Raw genomic sequence first — 23,291 nt, 5'->3', positions numbered from 1 at the left:
CTTCTGGCGGTTCCCGCTTGGCGGGCTAGAATCAGGGCCTCAATGTTTACAGTTTGTGAAACTAATACATGTGTCATATAATCCACAGACTCCATACTTGAATTTGTTCAAAGGGTGTTAATTTTGGTGCTAATAAGTGGAGGGGGTATTGAAATGGGCTGGGTTGCTGATGGAGGAAAGTCCAGGGTAGAGTCCAGTCTATTTGTATCACAGGTACATTGTCCAAGGGGGCATAGGAAGTGGAGCAATGGCATTTCAAGGTGGACAGGGTGACAGAGTGGAACAGAAGGGTGACAATCAGGAGAGTCTTATTTCCTGGCAGGGGTCTTAGCAATGTTCTCTGGCTTCTGCCTGGATCGCAGGGACCGTTTGCGGGGTGGTTCTCCTTCTGCAGGGGGTGGGGTGCTGGTGGCCTGTTGGTCGTGTGGCGGGGCCTCCTTCCACTAGTGCCGGCGGAGCTGGAGGGCTGTTCTTCGGGGTGGCTAGTGTCAGGGGCCCGTTGGTGTGCCACTGCCTCGCCTCATGGTGTTGGCCATGTCTGCCAGCACCCCTGCAATGGTGACCAGGGTGGTGTGGATGTCTTTCAGGTCCTCCCTGATCCCCAGGTACTGTCCCTGTTGCAGCCACTGGGTCTCCTGCAACTTGTACAGTATCTGGCCCATGGTCTCCTGGGAATGGTGGTATGCTCCCAGGATCCCTGCAAGTGCCTCGTGGAGAGTGGGTTCGCTGGGCCTGTCCTCCCCCTGTCGCACAACAGTCCTCCCAGCTTCCCTGTTGTCCTGTGCCTCGGTCCCTTGAACTGTGTGCCCCCTGCCACTGACCCCAGGTCCCTGATTGTCCTGTGTTTGTGGGGTTGCCTGGGGTTCCTGTAGTGGTGGACACCATGCTGATTGATGTGTCCTGGGGACAGAGGTATGGGCCCGCTGGATGGGTGCTGTGCTGGTGATTCCTGAGGGGGGAGGGCTCTGTGGTGGGTTGGGACTGTGGCTGGGTCACCGACTGTCCAGAGGTACCTGATGGGCCGGGTTGGTCATCGTGATCCAGGCGTGCAGAGCTGCTCTCATCACTGTGGGCCTCTTCAGGGGGTGACTGGATGTGGCTGGCACCTCCTCTCCGGTGACGTTGAGTGGGGGTCCTGTGAGGATGTAAATGCAGTGTTATTGTATCTGCGTGTGCCATCTTGTGCACGGATATGTTTCCCTCTGTGGTTGTTATTAGCAAGGCAGCTTTGGCTTGTGTGAGTTGTGCTTGGTTTGGCTAAGTGATTGTCACTAGTGTGCATGCTGTGGTGATGGGTGTCCATGCAGGTCCGTGATGGGTGTCTATGCATTGGTGTTGCATGCAGGGCTTGGTATTCGGATGGGTGGGTTGTGATGGTGGGGTATATGTGAGGTGGTGGAGTGATGGGGTTGAGAGTAGGGGTAGGAGTTTGTGATGGCATGCAGGTAGGGTGGGGGATATAGTAGTAAAGATTTGACTTACCAGCGCCCAGTCCTCCTGCTACTCCTGCGAGGCCCTTAGGATGCATGAATGCCAAGACTTGCTCCTCCCATGTTGTTAGTTGTGGGGGAGAAGGTGGGGGTCAACCACCAATCCTCTGCACAGCTACCTGGTGTCTTGCAACCACGGAACGCACCTTCCCCCGTAGGGGGAATCCACGATTCTCTGCCATACCTCAATCTTCCTAGCAATGGACGTCTGCAGCACCTGTGATCCGAATTGCCGTGGCTCTACCCAGATGATTTCCTCCACCATGACCCTTAGCTCCTCCTCTGAGAACCTGGGGTGTCTTTGTGGTGCCATGGGTGTAGTGTGAGTGGTATGTGTGAGAGTGTGTGGGGTGATGTGTTGGGGTGTGTGCTGTGAGGTGCGTGGATGGTGTATGGGTGATGGTGTTATGTGGCTCAGATTCAGTGGGTGCTCCTGGCTTGTCTCTCTCTCAGTTGGCAATATTTTTTTTCGTTGCAAGGGGTTGTGGGTATTGTGGGTGGGTGTTTTATATTGGATTGGGTGTGTAGGTGTGGTGTGTGTATGTGTGTCAGGTGCTTGTAGTTTGAATTGTCCAATGTGGTGTTGTTTTGTTATTGTGTGTGTATTTTGAGCCTGGCGGTGTGTACCCCCAATGGTTTACCGCGGTTGAATGTCCGCTGCGGTGATTCGTGGGTCATGATGCTGTGGGCATATTTCTGTAACGGTGTGGGTTGTGGTACCGCCAGTTTATCACTGACCTTTGAGCTGGTGGACTTGTGTTGGTGTCTGTATAGTGGCGGATTTCTCTGTGTGTGTCATAATACCCGTAACGATATACCGCGCGGTCACGGTATGTTGGCGGCCATCAGCACGGCGGTAGGCGGCATTTACCACCAATGTTGTAATGAGGGCCTATATCTCATTTTGACAGTTTATACAGAGCCAGCTTTCTACAGTCCTGTTATCAAATCAGGCCTATAACATCATCTGGGCCAGGGCTATGAATCCTTTCCTGTTGTGAGGGCCACCCCTGATTACTCACAATCATTGTGAACTGCTAATGGCTATAGAACCTGCTAGCCTTCATGCCTAAACTCCCAGGAGTCTGAACCCATGGTCAGCATCGCATACAGGGACTGAGGGCAGTATAGAAGGGCAGCTATGTGGCAGTGAGAGTAGGGATTTGGGGAATGTTTGAATAACTGTGTATTGGAATGGGACACACTGGGATGGATGCCAGTGTCATCTGAACTTGTAGCACAGGGAATAACTTTATCTACGTGGCTCCATTACACAATGAAACCATGCAGAGCAGTCTTTTACTGTATATGGGCTGGAATCCCACTTGACAGGACAGCATCAGACAACTCCAGACCCTTACAATTATTTTTTACACATCACTATTAATTTAACAGTGGCTGTATATTGTCACTCATACTACTGCTACACTGTCTACTTGCCATTGGTAGTCAATAGCCTAAAGTTTGTCTGATGAAACTGGAACTATGAGTTACGTTGACACATATTAGATATATTCTCATTTCAGGTGACCTAACACTTTCACGCACAGTCCTTTCAGACAGTGGCAAAAAAAAACAAAATTCTGTCCCAGCTAAATCATTCTGTTAACTCCAGTCACAACACTTCCCCCACTAACAAAAAGCAACAAAATAACTTGTGGATCAAAAAGGAAGAGGTTACTTAGTCAGAAATTCCCCAATCAGACATGTACCTGTTCCTCTGAGGTCCCATGGCGCTGGCTGTAGAGGGGCAGGACCAGCTCCAGCTCCTCCGTGCTGAAGGCAGGGTCCCTGTCACCTGCTTTGCCTGGCATCCTGGCTCCCAGAGGTCGGTAACAGTAGCAAAAATCGAGGAGCTCTCGTTGGCTGCAGTGTTAGGAGGCAAATGAGCTATTTTCGCAAGTCTGCATACAAGTACAGGATGGACGCGATCTGTAATGGGTTACTTAGTCAGAAATTCCCCAATCAGACATGTACCTGTTCCTCTGAGGTCCCTTGGCGCTGGCTGTAGAGGGGCAGGACCAGCTCCAGCTCCTCCGTGCTGAATGCAGGGTCCCTGTCACCTGCTTTGCCTGGCATCCTGGCTCCCAGAGGTCGGTAACAGTAGCAAAAATCGAGGAGCTCTCGTTGGCTGCAGTGTTAGGAGGCAAATGAGCTATTTTCGCAAGTCTGCATACAAGTACAGGATGGACGCGATCTGTAATGGAGACGGACACAGCCATTGGCTTTTGTGCATAGCCGTCACACATGTTAGCCTATGGCAGGGACCGTTGTGGATGATACTACCTACTACATGGTAAATTTCTGCCGACGGCCATCGGGTAGCCAATGTCCTGACAGCAAGATCAGGCAGCTGCCATTTTAGGGTATAATACTATGTATTTTTAAACTGTCAGTGCGCCACCTGCACCCAAAATGGAGGCCAGCGTATTTCTATGACCGGCTTTCTTCTTCTTACGATATGACACAATAAAATGTGAACCATGGCTGTGTCTGACATCAATAATGCAGAGGAGGAAGAAGGAGGGGTGTGGCTAGCTGGCAATGGAGTAGGCAGCATAGCCCCATGCTCTGGCTGGTAATCTCCCATCATGCTTCATCCTGTGACTAACAACGTTGCCCCGGGACACCCACTGGTGCTGACCCCAGTGGCGAGATTGGCAGAGGGGTCAAAGAGGCTCAGACCGGCATATGAGGAGCAGGAGAAATGGAGCTGTGAGCCAGCAGCGAGAGGACTGTGAGCTCAAGGTGGTGGCCGGACTTCACTAACAACAGAGTGGCCCTGTGACAGGTAGACACTGGCACTTGTAGAAGTGCCCCCCCAACATATTTCACTCCCTCCCAGTCTATGGCCCTCATTATGAACACAGCGGTAAACACCGTCGACTGCCGTGGCGACGGTGAACAGAAGCCCGCCATTGGCAGTGAACCGCCAAAAATCTCCCTGCCACTAGTCACCGCCAGGACCTTGTCGGCGGAAATGCTGGACCTCTCACCCCACCACCTCTGAGCACACAAACTCCCCACCCTCCAAATAATGAACCACAAATCACTGCAGCGGTTAGTGGAAGCCGAACGACCATTGGCGGTACAGACCGCCACGGGCGGCAAGTGAAATGCATACATTGGTAAGTTTGAAACCCACACACCTGACACACATCCACAACACTATAAAACACACACAGACACACCCCACAATCCTTTGCAACTAAATTAGGCCAACCAATACAGAGAACTCCAGAAGCAGACACCGAACGCCACAGTCCACGATAAAGACACCCAACCACACAAGAGCACCCTCACCTAGATCCACAAAAGACACCATTCACAACACTCACCATGCCACCCCCCAAACACCCATGCTTCACAGAAAGGGAGCTAAGGACCATGGTGGATGAGATCCTGAAGGTGGAGCCACAATTATTTGGGGCACAGGTCCAGCACACACCCATCGCCAGGAAGATGGAGCTATGGCAGCAGATAGTCAACAGGGTCAATGCAGTGGGACACCATCCACGCACCAGGGACGACATCCGCAAGAGATGGAACGACCTGGGTGGGAAGGTCAGGTCCATGGATTCCAGGCACCACATTGCAGTCCAGAAGACTGGGGGAGGACCTCCACCAACACTACCCAACTACACTGACTGGGAGGAAAAGGTACTGGCCATCCTGCACCCTGAGGGACTCACTGGAGGAATGGACTCGGGTAAGTCATCTACAACTACCCCATATCCATCACACCTGGAATGCATGCACCACCTCACCCCTCCAACTACCATCAGGACCAGGACCACTACCCCATCCAGGACCACATCCCTCCCCCTGTGCACAGCCAACCACCCCTGCAAGGAATCACAATGGCCTACAGCACCCACAATAAACCTCCACATCCTAAGCTAAAAAGCAATGCTAACCTCACGAAAGCAAACTGCATGGCCCGAAAGTGTGAAACCTGCACAAACTTGCCCAGTCCTGAGCACCCCATCCGATCCTGCTAATGTAACACACATGTCCATTCCTCCCAACAGGCACCACCACCCATGCCACCCTGACAGACAGGACAAGGAGTGGCAGTGGCCCACAGGGAGACAGAGGCACCTCCCAAGACACTGGGGATGGAACCTTGGACACTGACGATCACCCTGGCCCCTCACACAGTCCTGGACTGTCACCACCCAGTAGCCCCACCCAGGATACCACTGACACCCCTACCACCCAGCCAACAACATGAGCCATGGCCAACCGTCCCCACACCTGTGTATCCAAGCCACAGACTGGTGGAACACAAGTACAGAGGCCACAGTCACCCCCTACCAACAGGCAGGAAGACGATGGCCCCAGTACAAGTGGTACCGCCAGACCTGTGCAGGGGACACAGGCACAGGGGCTAGGCCCAGTGGGAGGGCATCAGTGGCCCAGGGGGGAAGGCCACAGGATGGATGCTGCAGCCCATGACGTGATCTCTGAGGTCCTGGGAGCATATCACTATACCCAGGACAGATTGGCCCAGATAGTATCCACCCTGGAGCAGAGTCAAAGGATGCAGCTAGCACACCACCAAGGGGCCATGAAGCACTGGAAACTGCACAATGCCACAATGGCCAGCATAGCAGGTGTGCTGCTGCCCATTGTCCCAACACAGCCTGAGGCCCACACAGACCAGGAAGCCCCTACTACAGGCCAGGAGACAGACCGGACAACAACAGTATCAGTAGCAACTGCACATGTACCACCCTCTCAGGACACACAGGGGACATCCATCGCAACCTGTACCGGCCAAGACCAGGCACCCAAACGGACCCTCAGGCCCAGATATGGCACAGGAACACCTGCCAAAAAGAAGGCCCCCTCAAAGAAGTGACTTTGGCAAGAACTGTCCTCCAAGTGTCCCACTGAATCAACCACCAAATGTGTGAAAACAACAACAAACTCCTGTAAACATTGATGGACCTATCACTACTGACAACATTGCTGCGCCCATGTTGCCATAGTGTTCAACCACCAGTAGGCCACTCCCATCACTGTACAATTTTATCCCTGCACCAAATAAAACACCTTTTCACCTGTTACAGTGTACCCTGTCATTAAGTTGAAACAAAGTGAAGTATGGATGCAACTGCAGGATAACTCTTTTATTGTTATCTGATTAGCAGGAAATGCACCACACTCCTTACATGTTGTTGTGCCTTAAGATGTGTATTGTAATCTGTCCTGTGCAGACCTGGTCACAGTGGCAATGAGTATTGACCCAACATCCCCATAGATGACAAGGCACACTGACAGTATGATGCACAGACAGCAATCTCATCCAAGTGCCCCACAAAGTTACTGGAAGTAGATTTGTATCAGTTGGGTCCTGGTCTGTACATCTTCCCCCTCCTCATCATCACCATCACTCTCATCCCCTCTCTGAGGAAGCTGGTCTGGATATACTGCACCCTCCTCCTCCAAAAGGGGGATAGAATTTCTCACAGCCACGTTGTGCAGCATGTAGCAGGCCACTACTACTCTATCCACCTTTTCAGGCCCATAGGCCAGGGAACCGCCAGAGATATGTAGGCAACGAAATCTAGCCTTCAGGAGACCTATTGTGCGCTATATCACCCTTCTTGTACGTCCATGGGCCTCATTGCTCCTCTCTGCATCTGTTCCAGGATTCCTCACTGGTGTCAGAAGCCAACGCAAGTTGGGATAGCCTGAATCACCTAGAAAAAGGTGCAAAACAGGACATTCATTGACAACCCTCAGAGGCAGACAGCCTGGCTGTCTGCTATGTGGCAATAAGTGTCAGAAACACCTACCTGTGATCTACCCTCTGTCCTCTTGTAGTTGTTCCATCTGGTGTGGCACACTACTGTTCCTCAGCAAAAAGGAATCATGGACTGATCCAGGGAACATGGCATTCACATGTGAGATGTACTGGTCTGCAGTACACACCAATCGAAATTTCATGGAATGAAAGTTCTTCCTGTTTCTGTACACCTGTTCACTCACTCTTGGGGGGATGATAGCTATGTGGGTGCCATCGAGGGCACCTATCACATGGGGTATGTTGGCAAAGGCATAGAAGTCCGACTCGATGGCAGGGAGGTCAGCACTTTGGGGAAACCTCACATAGGACTATAGGTGTCGTACAAATGCATTCAGGAATCTGGACAGTATTATGCTAAACATTGGCTGTGAAAAACCTGCACCCATGCCCACTCTCACTTGAAATGAGCCAGTGGCCAGGAAATGGAGTGCAGAGACCACCTGCACTTCAGTAGGGATGGCATGCTGATTACGATTTGCCGGTGTCAGTGCTGGATCCAGTAGTGCACAAAGTTCATGAATAGTTGCACAAGTAAGTCTGTAATTGATAATGATGTGATGCTCCACCATGGTCTGCAAATCAACAAGTGGTCTGTACACCGATGGGGCCCTTCCTCGCCACAAGGGTATGTACCTAGGAGGAGTTTAAAACACGTGTGAGGAACACACATACATCTGCACACATTGTTTTTGATTCAGCACGATTGTAGACAACACTAATGCTTAGTGTGTGTGATATTACAGCAACATGACCAGAATGATATATCAGGACTGGTCAGGTGAGGTAATGTATTATGTTACATGTCTATGGGTGTTTAGGGGACAATAGGGTCTGCATTGTGCAGATGAGGGTTTTATAACTGCATAGTTAAGGCCAAAATGCCTGCCCCCTGTAATCCAGAAGAGTTGCAGTGTAAGTGACCTCATACCGCTAGCGGATGACGTAATAGAGTAAGGCGGTGTTTACCGCCATGCGCAAATTCATTGGTTAACATGGTTGTCAATGGGCAATCTTAGCGTATCATGATCGCCACCTGCGGTGACGGTGCACACCGCCACTGTGCGTATACAAACTCGTCACCCCAACTTCACTTGACTCCCTGATTTCGTGCATGCAGGTACTCTGAGTGTACTGCTCTGTCCTGCCTCTGGTCATGGAAATGGCACGTGTTGCAGGGGAAAGGGCCCCGGCCTTCACCAACAAGGAATTGGAGAAGCTTGTGGGCGGGGTCCTGCCCCTGTATGCCAGGCTCTACTGACGGCCAGAGGTACAGGTGAGTAGGAGGCTTGGGGGGCATGGATGTGTGTAGTGGTGGGTGTTGGCTGCATACATGTGTGCACCTGTGACACTGTATGGTCTAGGGTTCCTGACATGCTTTGTGTGTGTACTGTTCGGCTGTTTGAAATGTCTGTACCATAGTGGACGTATAGCTAGCTGTATATGATTGGCCAGTGTCTGACTTCAGTGTTATTTTTCTGTGTGTCCCAATTAGGTCAGCGCCCACCAGAAGAGGGCACTTTGGCATGCCATCGCCAAGGAAGGGCGGACCCTGGGGGTCTACAACTGGCAGAGCACCCACTGCTGGAAGAGGTGGGAGGACCTGCAGTGCTGGGCGAGGAAGATCTGCGAGGCCCAGCTGGGGAAGTCCTCCCAACGAGGAAGGGGTGCCTGTCGGGCACTGACCCCCCCTTATGCAATGCATCCTGGCGGTGACGTACCCGGACCAGGATAGGCCCTTGAAGGCTGCACAGCAGTCACAAGGGGGTGAGTACATATACCATATTTTGGCCCCTTGATGGATGTGTGTGTGTGTATTCATATTTAGGATGTCTAGTGGCAGGGACTCTGACTGATATTCATCTACATAATGGCCCCGGTGGGGAGTAGGGGTGTTTGGGTCAAGTTTGCAGTGCGTCAGGTCCTTAAGTTAGTTGGGGAATGGCTGCAGATCAGGGTTCTGGGCACTGGTCAGGGGCATAGCCATGTGTATAGCGGTAGGTGCTGCCTGGTGGAAGGTTTTCTGGGTGGATGTATGTGTGACCCACTAATGTACATCCATTCAGCTATTTACAAGTGTCTCTCCTGTTTTGTCTCCCCATCCCTGTTCTCTTGTGTTGTCTGTGTACATCAGCATTATCTGGTGAGGCAGAGTCGTCCAATGCCAAGGGGACCAGTGGGTTGGAGGGCGAGGGGAATACCACGGGGGAGGCAACTACCCCTGGAGGTAGTGACTCCGATACCTCCTCTGATGGGAGCTCCCTGGCGGTGGCGGACCCTAGTGGGCCCACCCCTACTGTTTCATCTTCCGCCACCCTCAATACCATCACTGCCCTCCCATTTGCTCCCCACCGAGTTGCCCGGGCCCGCTCACCCAGAAGGGTGGGTGTCTCCTTCGCCCCAGGCACCTCATCCTCTGCCCCAGTCAGCCCTGCTGCCCTCACGGAGGATGCTAGTGACCTCCTGAGAACCATCACTGTAGGGCAGACAACCATCGTCAATGCGATCCAGGGGCTAGCATCAGAGGTGCAGCAGAACAATGCCTATCTGGATGGCATTCACGGTGTCGTGTCTGGCCTACAGTGATCTTTTCAGACTCTAGCCTCCTCTTGGACGGCAGCTAGTGTCCCTGGTCATTCCCCTCTCCAACCACCTCTACCCCTTCCAGCACCCCACTCCCTTCACCCGTCCAAAGCACACATTCTGACACGCAGGCACACATCTCAACACACAAGAAGCACACTTCAAAACCCAACACCACACCTCCCACCACAAGCATACACACAGCCAACATACAAATGCACACACACCAACATCCACTTCCCCCAGTGTGTCCACCTCTTCCGCCTCCCAGTCTTGTCCCTCTACATGCACACCCACAGTCACTGCACCCTCATTCAATTTTGCTGACCCTGTTCCTGCAGTCACTACAACAGCACACATCAATTCATGCACCCTAGACACCACACTTGCACTCACCACAACGACTTTAGTTGACACATGCAGCACACTCACCAGACTAGCAGACACCCAGACAACATCCATTTACACTAGCAGCCTGTCTTGTCCCACTGTGTCCACCCCCTCCTCCCGAGACACTCAAACGCACCAAAACACACACCCATCACACATCCACCACACCTCAGCATACTGTCCAGTCACCTGCCCCCACATCACGCACACCTACACCTGTAACAACCACTCCCTCTACCTCCACTCCCACGCATTCCTCCAGGTCCATCCTAATTCCACCTAAGAAACTTTTCCTCCCCCGTGTTGACCTATTCCAACCCATTGACCCACCCCATCTGGTCCCTAAAGGTGCTCACCTCCTTGCCCTGTCCACTCCTTCCATGTCACAGCCCCCCCTGTCCGCCCCTCCCATTCCCGTGCCCCTTCCCCAGAGAGGAAGAAGCCCTATGCTGAACCAGGTCCATCTGCCACCCCCCGGTCCAAGCCCACACCCCCACCTTCCAAGGGCAAAACCAAACCCCCTCCACCTGCCACACGAAAGTTTAAGTCTCCCTGACGTATATCCCCACCCCCACCACCCCCTTGCCCCTGTTCCCTGAGGTGCCTGGATGTCCCATTGTTGCCCCTATGAGGTGGAGTACCTTAGCACTTGTGGGAGTCAAGTTGGGGCCATTGTGGCCCATTGGACTTATTGCACGATGGGCTGGCCATTGGCCTTCTAAGCACCTCTGTTGCTCAGTGAGCATAATAAAGGTTATTGTGTGGCCTGTGTGGCTAGAGGCACATTCTGGAGCCGTGGTCTCTCGTTTCATTGTTTGGGGGTGTTGGGCACAGGTATGTACTTTGGGCAGGTTGGATTTGCCTTCTGTCGGGTAAGTACCTCTTGCTGTGGGGTGTATGGCTTGTGCTGCTGTGAAGGGTTGTAGGAGCGTTGCAGGGTGGGTGGAGTGGGTGGGTATGTAACTGTGCCCTTCCTTCCCTTGTTTAGTATGTTGGGATCATTTACCGTCGTAGTCTTTGTCAGCGGTCTCGGTTGTGGAGGTATATGGCAAGGAGCAGGGCTGGCATGATCTGCAACTCTCTCTCCATGTCTGCTTCAGCGTGATGTGTGAGCCTCTGGTGAGTGTTTCCTTATATTTGGTTCTTTTCCGCCTGGCTTTGCATGGCGGTAGTTCCTGCCCCGGAACTGACGGCGGTCTAGTGGTGCATTATTTAATGGGTGGGTAGGGCCTTTCCGTCGGCCTGTGGGCGGGCTCTGCCGTCTTTGTCGGCACTCCTCTGCTGGCAATGAGTGGTTTTCAGGACGCCTGTGGTTCAGTTGGTTCATTATTTGGCGGTTCGGACCGCACGTCTGTTGGCGGTTGTTACCGCCACCGCCGGCGGTGCGGTGTTTACCGCTGTGTTCATAATGAGGGCCTATGTGCCCCTACATGGGGATATGGCGGGCAGCGAGAAGCCCCCATGGAAACCTCGCACAGGTGGGGAGCAGGTCAGCCTCACTGGGAGTGATGCCTAACTGGGGACAATTCCTGGTTGCTGGAGGCAGGGCCCGGCCGGATCTGGGAATATCACCATAACCTGCCTCCAAACCAGGACACCAGGGCTAGCACAGTTGAGACCAGGAGCCGCTGTCACAGGGAGTGTGACGGTGAGGAAGAGGTTTAAAGAATGCACTTCCTGGAGTTAAGGGGGAGAACTGCAATGCTGGTGCTCCACCTGAAACCACAAAAGGGAGTAAAGTCCAAGAGAGCAGCTAACCCTTACAACAAAATGCTGTCCCGTTAGCGTGAGACCCTGCACCCTAGATCTGTAACTGGGAGTGCTTTTGATGCACCTCACCTGGGTCAAGGACGGAGGAGGCTGAAGAGAACTCTGACAACGCCATTAGGCCTACCGACACTGGCTCTTCCATAGAGGTGAGACCTTTCTCTACTCACTCTGAGCCGTTCATCACTGTTTCTGGCACCCCCCCCTCTGCTGTTCGATGTGGTGAAGGGGTGGGGCCACAACCCATTGCTTGCAGAGCCCTGGAGAAGGGAGCAGATCATCCGGAGAACCTGGATCCCGGCAGAGGGGGCCCCTCCTGCACATTCAGATATTGTAGAAACTGTACAACTACCACCCGTGGAGAGTTTGTACCACCTGTCCATCAAACTTGGGTTAGAAGTCACCACTGGGAGATCAGCAGCATCTATCTCAGACCTTGATCCGAATATATGATATTTCAACTGGGTGCTCCCATTAAGAAATGGCCAGTTGAAGATTGATACTAGGGACTGGGCCATGTGCAGCTGTTTATGTGGGGCCATTTAGCCTGTGACTCTCGGCCCTCCACCAACTCCCACTGGGATTACCTCCATGAGCGATGAGATAGAACCACGGGTGGGGTCAGGAGGTTCTATCTTGGTTCCATTTCTTGGCACTGTACCAGGACTGACTTACAGAGTGCCACTCCTCACTTTCCCCCCACGAAGTACCATGGGTAAGGCCCAATGGAAAAGGGATCAGACACTGGTCACAATAAGAGAGGCTCCATCTCAACACCCGGAGGCCTACAGGGCAAGCCCCAGGATCAGCCAACGAGTCCCATATTACAAGACATTCTCCAAGCAATCACAACCTCACGTGAAGCACCAGAGTTGAAAATTCATACACTTGGTACTGACCTGGGGTTCCTTCGAGATGACCATAGCCGACTATCTGAGCGAGTCGCAAACAGAGACTGGCTGCTTTGGAAATGAAAGTAAGGACCCTGGAAATGAGAGCGGAAGATGCTGAGAACAGGTCACACTGCAACAACTTAAGAATATTAGGCCTTCAAAAAAAGGGAATTGAAAGGACTAACATGCTGGCCTACATGGAAAGATGGCTGCGCCAAAACAGGAGTGGGCCCACAGAGTGCCGACATGACCCCCACTGTCAGGGTCACCCCCAAGACCCATGGTGGCCCGCCTTCTATATCACAAAGAGAGGGATCACATACTGCAACAAGCGAGACAGAGGGGACATCAGGGTTGAGAACAATAACGTGAGGAGTTTCCCTGGCTTTTCCCAAGAAGTCCAGTGCCAAAACCCAAACTTTCTTGATGGCAAAAAAAGGCTGCGAGAGATGGGCGTTCCTTATGCTATGCTCTACCTGTCCCACCTCAGAGCACCTTAGATGGATTCAGATTTTTCCCAGACCCCTATGAGGTCTGGTCGTGGATAGACCAACAGCCCCACACGGGAACCAGCAGAGTGCCACGCAAACCTCGCCCACATCACCCCAGATTAAATGTTTGGGGGCTTGGTCCCACCCTTCCAGGGCAGAAACCAAGCACAAAAGACACAAGGCCATGGAAGCTGCGGCATCAGTGAGTGGGGCGGTTCTGAGCTCTCGCCTAATGTTACACTGAGGGGTTCAGACTTGAATCAAGATTCCTACAGCTCTGAGGACATGAACCTGGAATTACTGAGTAACACACCTCAAAGGGCAGAAGACCTTCTTTAATGTGGTAACCCTGCAGAGTGTAACTCTTCCTGGTCCTGGGAGAGGAGATGTATTTCTGCAGCAGGGATATGAGTGTGGGAGGAGGAGGGGAGGCTTACCTGCTGCCAAGGGGCTCTGTTCAGTAGTCTGCTAGATTCTGGATGGGTGGAATTGCCAGAGGCGTGTTGTTAGTTCGGTACCACCGCCCACAACTACACAGTGAGCTCCCTGTGTGGATAATTGTTCTGATTCTTAGTTTGGATGAGGGGATTGGTGGTTCTCGTCCTGGGGGAGGGGAGTTGGGGTTTAGTTTATTTGAGAGTTCAAGGGGACCCAGCAAGTCGGGGCTTTAAACGCATCCTGCATCACTCTAGCCCTAAGTCGCGCCACCAGTGTAACAGCCGGCAAGTATGTGTGCTGATGGAGAGCAAGGAAACACATCAGTACGAATGGTAACCTCCATGACATACCGGCTCTTCTCGTGGTATGTTAAGGACATGTATTCCATAACAAAACATTATAAAGTATATTCGTTCTTACGTAGGCAGGGAAGACACACAGCCTTATTGCAGGAAACACATCTCACTGCTAAGGAAGTGGTAGCTTTGCAGAGGCGCTGTTGGGTACATACATACTAGAGTATCTACTCAGTATAAGCACGAGGAGTACTCATTTGGGTCACAGCAGGAGTGCCCTCCCAACATATGGGAGATGTAGTTGATCTGGAGGGGAGGTTTGTGGTAGTAGCAGGCAGACTAGATGGTAAAGATTTTACAATAATTAATAGTTATGGCTCTATTTCTGGCCAAGGTGCCTTCATTGTTGGTTCAACTCCATTGGCCCCCCTATTTGCTGCATTCTGCTGTAGTGGGAGGAGATTTCAACTGAGTGCAGATCTTCAGATGGACCGCTCACATCTCCCATTGCATGACACCCCGATGGGCCACACAGCCCAGGTCTTCCAGGACTGGCAGACCCGATGGAGCCTTATAGATACCTTGAGGACCCTACAACCCCAGGCAGGTGACTACTTCACGACCTTCACGTCCAACTGGAAATGGCTCTATGCACCCCAGACTAAGAGGGCTTAGTGCAAGATGTTGAGTATTTAGCCTGCACTATCTCTGATCATAACCCGATCCTCCACCACCTGCGAAAGAGCCACCTGAAACCTAGCATTCCTATGTGGACCCTAAAGCCTGAATCACTCAAACATCAATTCTTTCGAGAATCACTTAGGTATAAAATAGGGAGTTACTTTGAGGACAATACCAGTACAGCCTCCTCTCCACTAACGTATTGGGATGCCTTTAAAATGGTACTCCGGGGGTACTGCATAGCAGAGTCCATGGGAGTGCTTAAATCATTCTAAGTGAAATAACAGAGGCGGCACGAAAGCTACAGGGCGCCCTGACCTTCAGACCAAACTTCTGGAGGCTAATGGGAGTACAGCAGCAAAGATGGAGAGGTTGCACTGTTTTGATTACAAGGAGTATTTGGTGAGAGTGCATGGATATAGGGACTGTTTGGGCACACTGCTAGGCTGGCTGGCAAACCTGACAAAACGGGGCTTGCCTATTGTCAAGCTAACGTCAGCAGAGGGTGATAGATTGTATATTCAATTCGCCATCAGTGATCGCTTCTTTCAGTACTATCACAATTTACACAAGGAGGGGCTGACACCAGTGGTACCATTAGTGTGTGAATGCCTCCTACAGATAACTTTTCCTGTTTCAACCGAACAGGAGGCCGAAAGCCTTGGAGGGACATCACATTGCAAGAAATATGCGAAACCATAAAGACCCTGGCCCAGAGGAAAACACCTGGGGTGGATGGTTTTCCAGCCGAAATTAATTTCATTTATGCAGCCGAATTGGCCCCACAGTTGGTCAAACTCTACAAGGCAGCCAAGGCTCAGGGAAGAATGCCAGCCTCTTCCCGAGAGGCACTAATAGTCCCTCTGCTTTCACCCAGGGAACCTCTAACTGACTGCAAGGCATGCCGCCCACTCTCGACGTTGAACTTCGACCATAAAATGTTACTTAAAATTGTAGCCCAAAGACTGCGCCTCGAATGACCAAAATTGTACATTCAGACCAAGCAGGGTTTATTCACAGCAGGAATACTGCCCTGAATATCCAGAGGGTTTTTCACCTGTTAGAAACCACTTCTTAGGATCAGGAGAAGACGCCAGTGCTCTCTGTGGATATCAAAAAAGCTTTCAACAGTCTAGAGTGGAGGTTTCTCTACGACGTAATGAGAAGCATGCACTTCAGCGAGAGCTTTTTGACTTTGACACGCTTCCTCTATACGGACTCTACGGCTCTTGTTTGCACAGGTTAGACCATCTCTGAAAGCTACAAGGTGGGGAGAGGGACGAGACAGGGGTGCCCATTGTCACCATTACCCTTCGCACTGGCTATGGAACTTCTGGCCAGTTTAGCCTGAGTAGGCAACCACTAGAGGGATTACGAGTGGGAGCAATACCACAGTACATTGCACTCTACGCTGACAACTTACAACTCTTACTCAATGACACAGAGGGGGATCTTCAGGGTGCTCATCACTTACTCGATGAGTTTGGGAGCATGTCTGGGCCGAGGGTCAGCTGGGAGAGGACACAGATATTCCTGACCATAGCCAGACGTGCAGCCACAGCAGATATGGAGACCTTATGTCGGAAGCTCCATTGTCTACCCTGTCTGGGAGTTGTCATTTATCACAATTGCTCAGACCTCTATGAGGGCAATTTAGGCTCGATGGTGAGGAAGCTGAAGGCCGTGATTGACTTTTGGAAAACCTTACCATTATCGGTGGCTGGAGAAGTCACACTACTCAAAATGGTGGCTCTCCTTCACTTCCTGTACTTTTTTGGGCACTTCCTGTTTGGATCCCTTGGGTGCTATTCTGTGAGTTAGACTCTATCATTACGTCATTCCTATGGGGGAAGGGCCGCAGACGAGTGTTATTAATTAAAATACGGCTACCAGTGGTACAGGGAGGACTTGCAGATCCAGATTTCAAAGCATATTACATCGCAGCACAATTACAGTGTTATACTCAATGGCTGGCAAGTAGGCAAAACTCGGTTAAGCCACTGGGCCCGTCTGTTCCTGAATGGGGGACCGAACACAAGTGTTCCTGAATGTAGAGGGGCTGATGATAGACAGACCTTGAGAATTTGTGGTTATGCAGAATTGTTGGCGCAGGGTACTCTCTTAGATGGGCATTTCTGCTCCGGACTCCCCAGAGCTACCATTAAAAAATGCTGACAGTTCTACCCTATGGTGCAACCTAGAGGAGGGGAATACAGGAATGGATAGACGCTGGGGTGTCAAAAATTGGTGATTTGTATTGTGATGAGGAAGTAATGCCCTTTGAGGAATTCTGTTGGGAAAATGTCCCACCCCCAAAGACACTTCTTATTATACTAAGCAGTGACGGCTGCCCTCTGTGAACACCAGAAGGCAGACTCCACCGAACCTCGGTCACTTAGAAGCTGCCAATATATGGCACTCTTTTCTGGCTCTTTTAAGGCAATCACTTCCCTCTGTCAGGCGATATGGGAAGACGTAGTACAGCCACTTGAGAAGAGGACCTGTGCATCCCCATAACGGACAAGGACTGGGAGGCCATACTTGACAGAATGCCAAGGGTATCTAGAAATGGTAGGTTCAAATGGATAAATTTCTTCATACTACACCAAGCATTCCTCACACCCAAAAACATCAACAGGTTCTTTAATAACACAGAGGCGTCTTGCCCCAGATGCCACAGAAAGGGAGTGGACTTCTTACTTATGATGTGGTCATGCACAACACTAATGCTCTACTGGGCAGAAGTTTTCCGGATCCTTACGGAAATGGTTGAGAAAGAGATACCAATATCTGCAAAACATTGCTTACTGCATTGGTTCCCACATGCTTGCAAAATAAAGGCCAGCAGTAAATTCCAAGACTTAGGTCTCATACTGGCTAGCTAAGAGGACACTGGAAGGCTCCCACAGGCCCATGACTAGATGTATGGCGTAAAGAACTGGAGAGATGGGCGTAATATGAAGGCACTGCGCTCCTGGTAGAAGCAGTGAGGGGGATATGGATGTTAGACATGGCACGGGCCTGGGAGGTACTGGTAGATTGTATCAAACAATCTGCTACTGATGATGTGACTTCCACTCTGGCACTTTCACCAGTGTCTGTAGCATGGTGGATGGGAATCAGAGGTGAATGATCATGTTCCTCATAAATCTAATACACATGGGCCAAACTGGACTAGATAGCAGTGGCGCTCTCGCAGTCATCAAACGCGCTTGTGATTGAGGATGATACACGGCTGACTGATCCATTTTTTATAATGGTTGGAACAGGGCCTCTACTGCTGGTGGGTGGGGTGGGTGATGGAAGTGGGGAGGCGTGGGGTAGTAATGTTTCCAGGACTTTGGGAATTAATTGGCATTCCTTCATTGATATATCTCGGCCATCTGTTGCTGCTCATTGTATGACTAGACGGGCCTCGAGGTGGAAGGGGAGGCAATGGTTCACCAAATGAACTCCCAGGTGGGAAACATTGTTTTGTTTTTTTGTACCTGATGAATAAAAGCAATACAATTTGTTCTAAAAAAATAAATTGTGCTGCGTGGAAAGTAATACCTCCGATGATGGTATTTAAAAAAAAAAAAGTGCAAATAATACATTGAAATTGTATTATTTGCACATACTGGAAAATTAAAAAAATGTTTATTTGAAGTTCCAAAAATTTGATGCAAATGAGTGTACATGTATTAACCAATGACATTCCTAATGTTACCATGACGTCAGATGTGTGTTGACGTTAAAAGTATGTTGTGACCATTTCAACTGATATTTTCTGTTCCATACATACAGACCTCTGAAGCCAGCCATGGGTACGGAGTTTACGGCCTTAGGTGTTCTGGCCCTTTCCAGACCTTGCCACCATGGGGGAAATGGATGTCATAAAAAAAAAATTGTCTAAATAAGAAAACTATCCTGGATTTGTGTCAGCAGTTGGAGCCTGGTCTCATGCTTCACAATATGAATCCAATGCTGAAACTCACGGCAGTACTGCATTTTGCGGCCACTGGCTCTTTCCAATACACTGAGGCAGTATCTGGGGGGCATGGCCCAACTAACTTTTAGTGGTGTGCTACAGCAAGTCCTTCCTTTCTTGATGAGACACATCAATAGCTACATCCAATTCCCATGTCAACAGGATTTAGACACCGTAAAGGGAGATCTTTATGCTTTGGGTGGACTACCACATGTGGTTGGAGCAATAGATGGCATGCATATTGCCTTGGTGCCACTACATACAAGGGAACAGGTCTACCGCAATCGGAAAAACTTCCATTCCATCAATTTGAATGTTGTCTGCTTACCGGATTTATACTTATCAAGTGTGTGTGCCTGCTTCCCTGGGTCAACACATGATTTATTTGTACTATGGAACAGCACCATACCCATGCAGATGTCACATGTTGGAGCAGAGGGGGTCTGGCTTGTTGGTAAATACAATATGACTTGAGGATCTGTTGCCTGAATGTTTGTTTAGAAATGGGCACTGGCTTAATATGTAAGTAATCTGTTGATGTGATGTTTCCATGTAGGAGACTCAGGCCCTCATTCCGACCCTGGCGGTCCAAGACCGCCAGGGCCGCGGGCTACGGAAGCACCGCCAACAGGCTGGCGGTGCTTCATTGCCCATTCTGACCGCGGCGGTAAAGCCGCGGTCAGAAAAGGGGATCCGGCGGTTTCCCGCCGGATTTCCCCTGGCTGGGCTGAACCTCCATGGCGGCACTGGGGATTCCGACCCCCTTCCCGCCAGCCTGTTTCTGGCGTTTTTTACCGCCAGGAACAGGATGGCGTGAACGGGTGTCGTGGGGCCCCTGGGGGCCCCTGCACTGCCCATGCCACTGGCATGGGCATTGCAGGGGCCCCCTAACAGGGCCCCAGCATGATTTTCACTGTCTGCATAGCAGACAGTGAAAATCGCGACAGGTGCTACTGCACCCGTCGCACACCTACAACACCTCCGGCTCCATTCGGAGCCGGCTTCTGTGTTGCAGGCCCTTTCCTGCTGGGCCGGCGGGCGCTCCCTTGGCGGGCGCCCGCCGGCCCAACGGGAAAGTCAGAATGGCCCTGCGGTCTTTTGACCACGGGCGGCCATTTGGCGGTTCCCGCCAGGCGGGCGGCGACCGCCACCCGCCCGGGTCAGAATGACCCTCTCAGTGTATTCTAACTTTAACATGGTTATTGGCACCAATGAGGAATCCAACAATACCAAGGGAAGTCTGCTTCAGTGAGGCCCATCGAAGAACACGGAGGCCAGTGGAGCAGGCTTTCGAGCTTCTGAAGGGCAGGTTTAGGTGCCTGAACAGGACTGGTGGAGCCTTCCTCTACTCATCCGTTAAGGTGTGCCAAAACACGGTTGCCTGCTGCATGCTACATAAAATTGCCCTGCAATGGAATATCCCTATTGTCACAGAGGAAGGAGCCCGTGATGAGCCACTGGGTGCGGATACTGAAATGCCCAATCAAGATGACAGTGATGAAGAAGGAGGAGTTTACTTGCATCAAAATGTGATTGACCACTTCTTTACCTGAGTGTAAGTGTAACTTTACAGATTGTAACCCCCAATGTCACAACTTGTGACATAGGGAACATATCAATCTGCAATTGTAATTTGTTAGAAATGGTCAGTGCAGGAAAGTCCAAAGCAAAGGTGTTAGTGGATCAGAGTTTGCCTACATTGACTACTGTGTTAGTAGCCATAGAGCAGCTTTGCTGGTGCCAAGTATGTGTGTCCTCCTTACTTGTCATGTGAGTCAAAATTAATATTTAAAATCATTAATTATCCCATGTTAATCTGTTTCAGGGTCCTTCACTATGTCATCTTCATTTGGACATTCATTTGTGACATTTGCAGTGATATGTTGCTATTTAAAATTACAAAGTGAACATGTGTTGATCCTGAGACAGACACACACTTAAGGTGGACTGATCTTGTACAGGGACAACTTGCACTCTGGTAGAATGGAAGTTCAGGAGATTGTATCTGACCTGTTTTCTTTGTGATAGTGCCATCCAGGGAATATATGCCACTTAACTTACTCTAATCACATGTATATGTCAAGCCCTAGCATACTCCTCTCTCTTCACATTGGCTAACATCTTCAATTTGTGTTCAGTGGAGGCAGCTGGTGATATGTCTCCTCATCGTTAATAGCCCTTTTTGTAGCACACCACTGAATGATGGTTGTGTAATTGCACCACATACTGCCACAGTCTCCTGTAATGGTCACATGGCTTCAAAGTTTGTTACTGCCATGATGTTGACTATTGGTGTTAATGGTGTAGGATTCCTATTGTGAGGGCAGGATGTATGGCTCCAATATCCATGATAGTTTGCCTATTCAATTTGCTCACATGTGATATTCCCTTCTGCCCATGGTGTCAAGGCCAGGGAATGCCAACCTCTGAATGGAACATGCTATTGGGGTACTTCATGTTTTGGGGACATCTCTTCAGAATTCCTCAATGAGGAGTTCCCTACATTTGTTTGACAACAATACATTGGGATTTTGTTTTGTCTGAATGAAATGGGTAATACATTACCTCTAGGCAATTTCTCTTTTACATTTAAACCTGTTGGGTCAATACATTTTGACAAAATCATGATGAAGACAGAGAAGTAAGACTGAATGCCACAATAAAAGCAAAAACAGTGTTGTAATTATTTTCCATAGTGTTTATTCCCATGACAGCAAGCAATATAAAAGTATGCAAAAAATTTGAAAAAGGAAACAGAAAAGTCTGTCATGGGAGATGAAAGCATAGTTGTAGAAGCAAAAGTGTTTGTAGTACAATGTCCAAAATACTATTGTCCTCAGAAAAGGTAAATGTGTCCCAGAAATAGTCCACAGAATGAATGGTAGACACACACAGGAGGAAATTATCATTCAATCAGGATTTATAAAGTGCAGTTAATTACCTGATAGGGTATCAGTGCACTTGCAAGTCCCGGAGGCTTATTCGAACAGCCAGGTCTTGAGGGCCATTTGGAATTCAGGAAGGGAGGTGATGGTCCAGAGGTGCCTGGGGGAGGCTGTTCCAGGTTTTTGCTGCGATGTGAGAGAAGGAGTGTCCTCCACTTCTGCTTCAGTAGATGTGGGGAGTATGGGCAAATGAAAGGGAGGCAGAGCATAGTGTTCTTGATGGTTGGTAGAAGTTCAGGCGGTGGTCAATGTATGCTGGTCCTTAGTTATGTAGAGCCTTGTGTGTGAGGGCCAGCAGCTTGAAATTGGCATCTCTTCTGTACGGGGAGGTAGTGAAGTTGCCTGAGATGGGATGTGATGTGGTGTGGGTTTGTCAGGGAAGGCTGAGGATGAGTCTGCCTGAGGCGTTCTGTATGGTCTGAAGTCTCTGTAGGAGGTGTGTGGTGATTCCTACATAGAGGGCATTGCTGTGGTCCAGCCGGCTGGTGATGAGGGCTGGTGTCACAGTGATTCTGGTGTGTAGGAGTAGTCACTTGAAGATCTTACGTAGCATGTGCAAAGTGAGGAAGCAGGTGGAGGAAATGGCGTTGAGTTGTGATTTCATTGTGAGCTTGTTGTCAATGATGATTTCGAGGTTTCTGGCATGGTTGGAGGGAACAAGTGTAGGTCCTAGGTCTGATGGCCACCAAGAGTCGTTCCATGCATTGCTGCTGTTGCCAAAGAGCAGTACTTCCGTCTTGTATGTGTTCAGCTGCAGGCAGTTGTTCTTCATCCATTCAGCAACACTTGTCATGCATCTGTGGAAGTTGGTTCTGGTGGTAGAGGGGTCGTCGGTGAGTGAGAGGATGAGTTTGGTGATGGCTGCGTAGGAATCTATGTTGAGGCCATGGGATCTGACAATGCTGGCCAGTGGGATCATATATGTGTTGAAGAGTGTGGGGCTGAGGGATAAGCCCGGAGGGATACCGCAGGTGATCTTCTTGGGTTCAGAGGTGAAAGGTGGATCCTCTGGGTTCTTCCGGTGGAGACAAAAGTGATTAATCTGAGCGCATCCCCTTTGATGCCAATGTGTTGGGGTTTTTTGACCAACAAATGGTGGGATATGGCACTGAAGGCTGCCCGGAGGTTGAGAAGGATCAAAGCTGCTCTTTCTCCTTTTTTAAGGAGGGTTCTGATGTTGTGGTGGCTGCGATAAGGGCAGTTTCGATGCTGTGATTGCTGCAGAAGCCAGTTCTGTTCCAGCTATGTCATGAGTTGCTTGTTAATGATCCTTTCCAGTTCCTTCCCTGGGAGTGGGAGCAGGGAGATTGGCCATTAGTTTTTGGGTTCACTAGGTTCAACAAAGGTTTCTTTGAGTAGTGGTCTGACTTCAGCATGTTTCCAGGCATCGGGAAATGTTGCAAGGATGTTATAGATGTTGAGCAGGGTAGTGAGTCCCTGGTCGATTATTTGGTGTCCAAGGTTGAAAATGAGGTGCAGGCATGTGTCTGTGGGAGCTCCTGAGTGGATAGATTTCATGGTGGAGGTGATGTCCT

Source organism: Pleurodeles waltl, chromosome 3_2, assembly GCF_031143425.1.
Source record: "Pleurodeles waltl isolate 20211129_DDA chromosome 3_2, aPleWal1.hap1.20221129, whole genome shotgun sequence".
In the NCBI taxonomy this organism is placed as follows: domain Eukaryota; kingdom Metazoa; phylum Chordata; class Amphibia; order Caudata; family Salamandridae; genus Pleurodeles; species Pleurodeles waltl.
Note: the sequence above shows the minus strand (reverse complement) of the source record.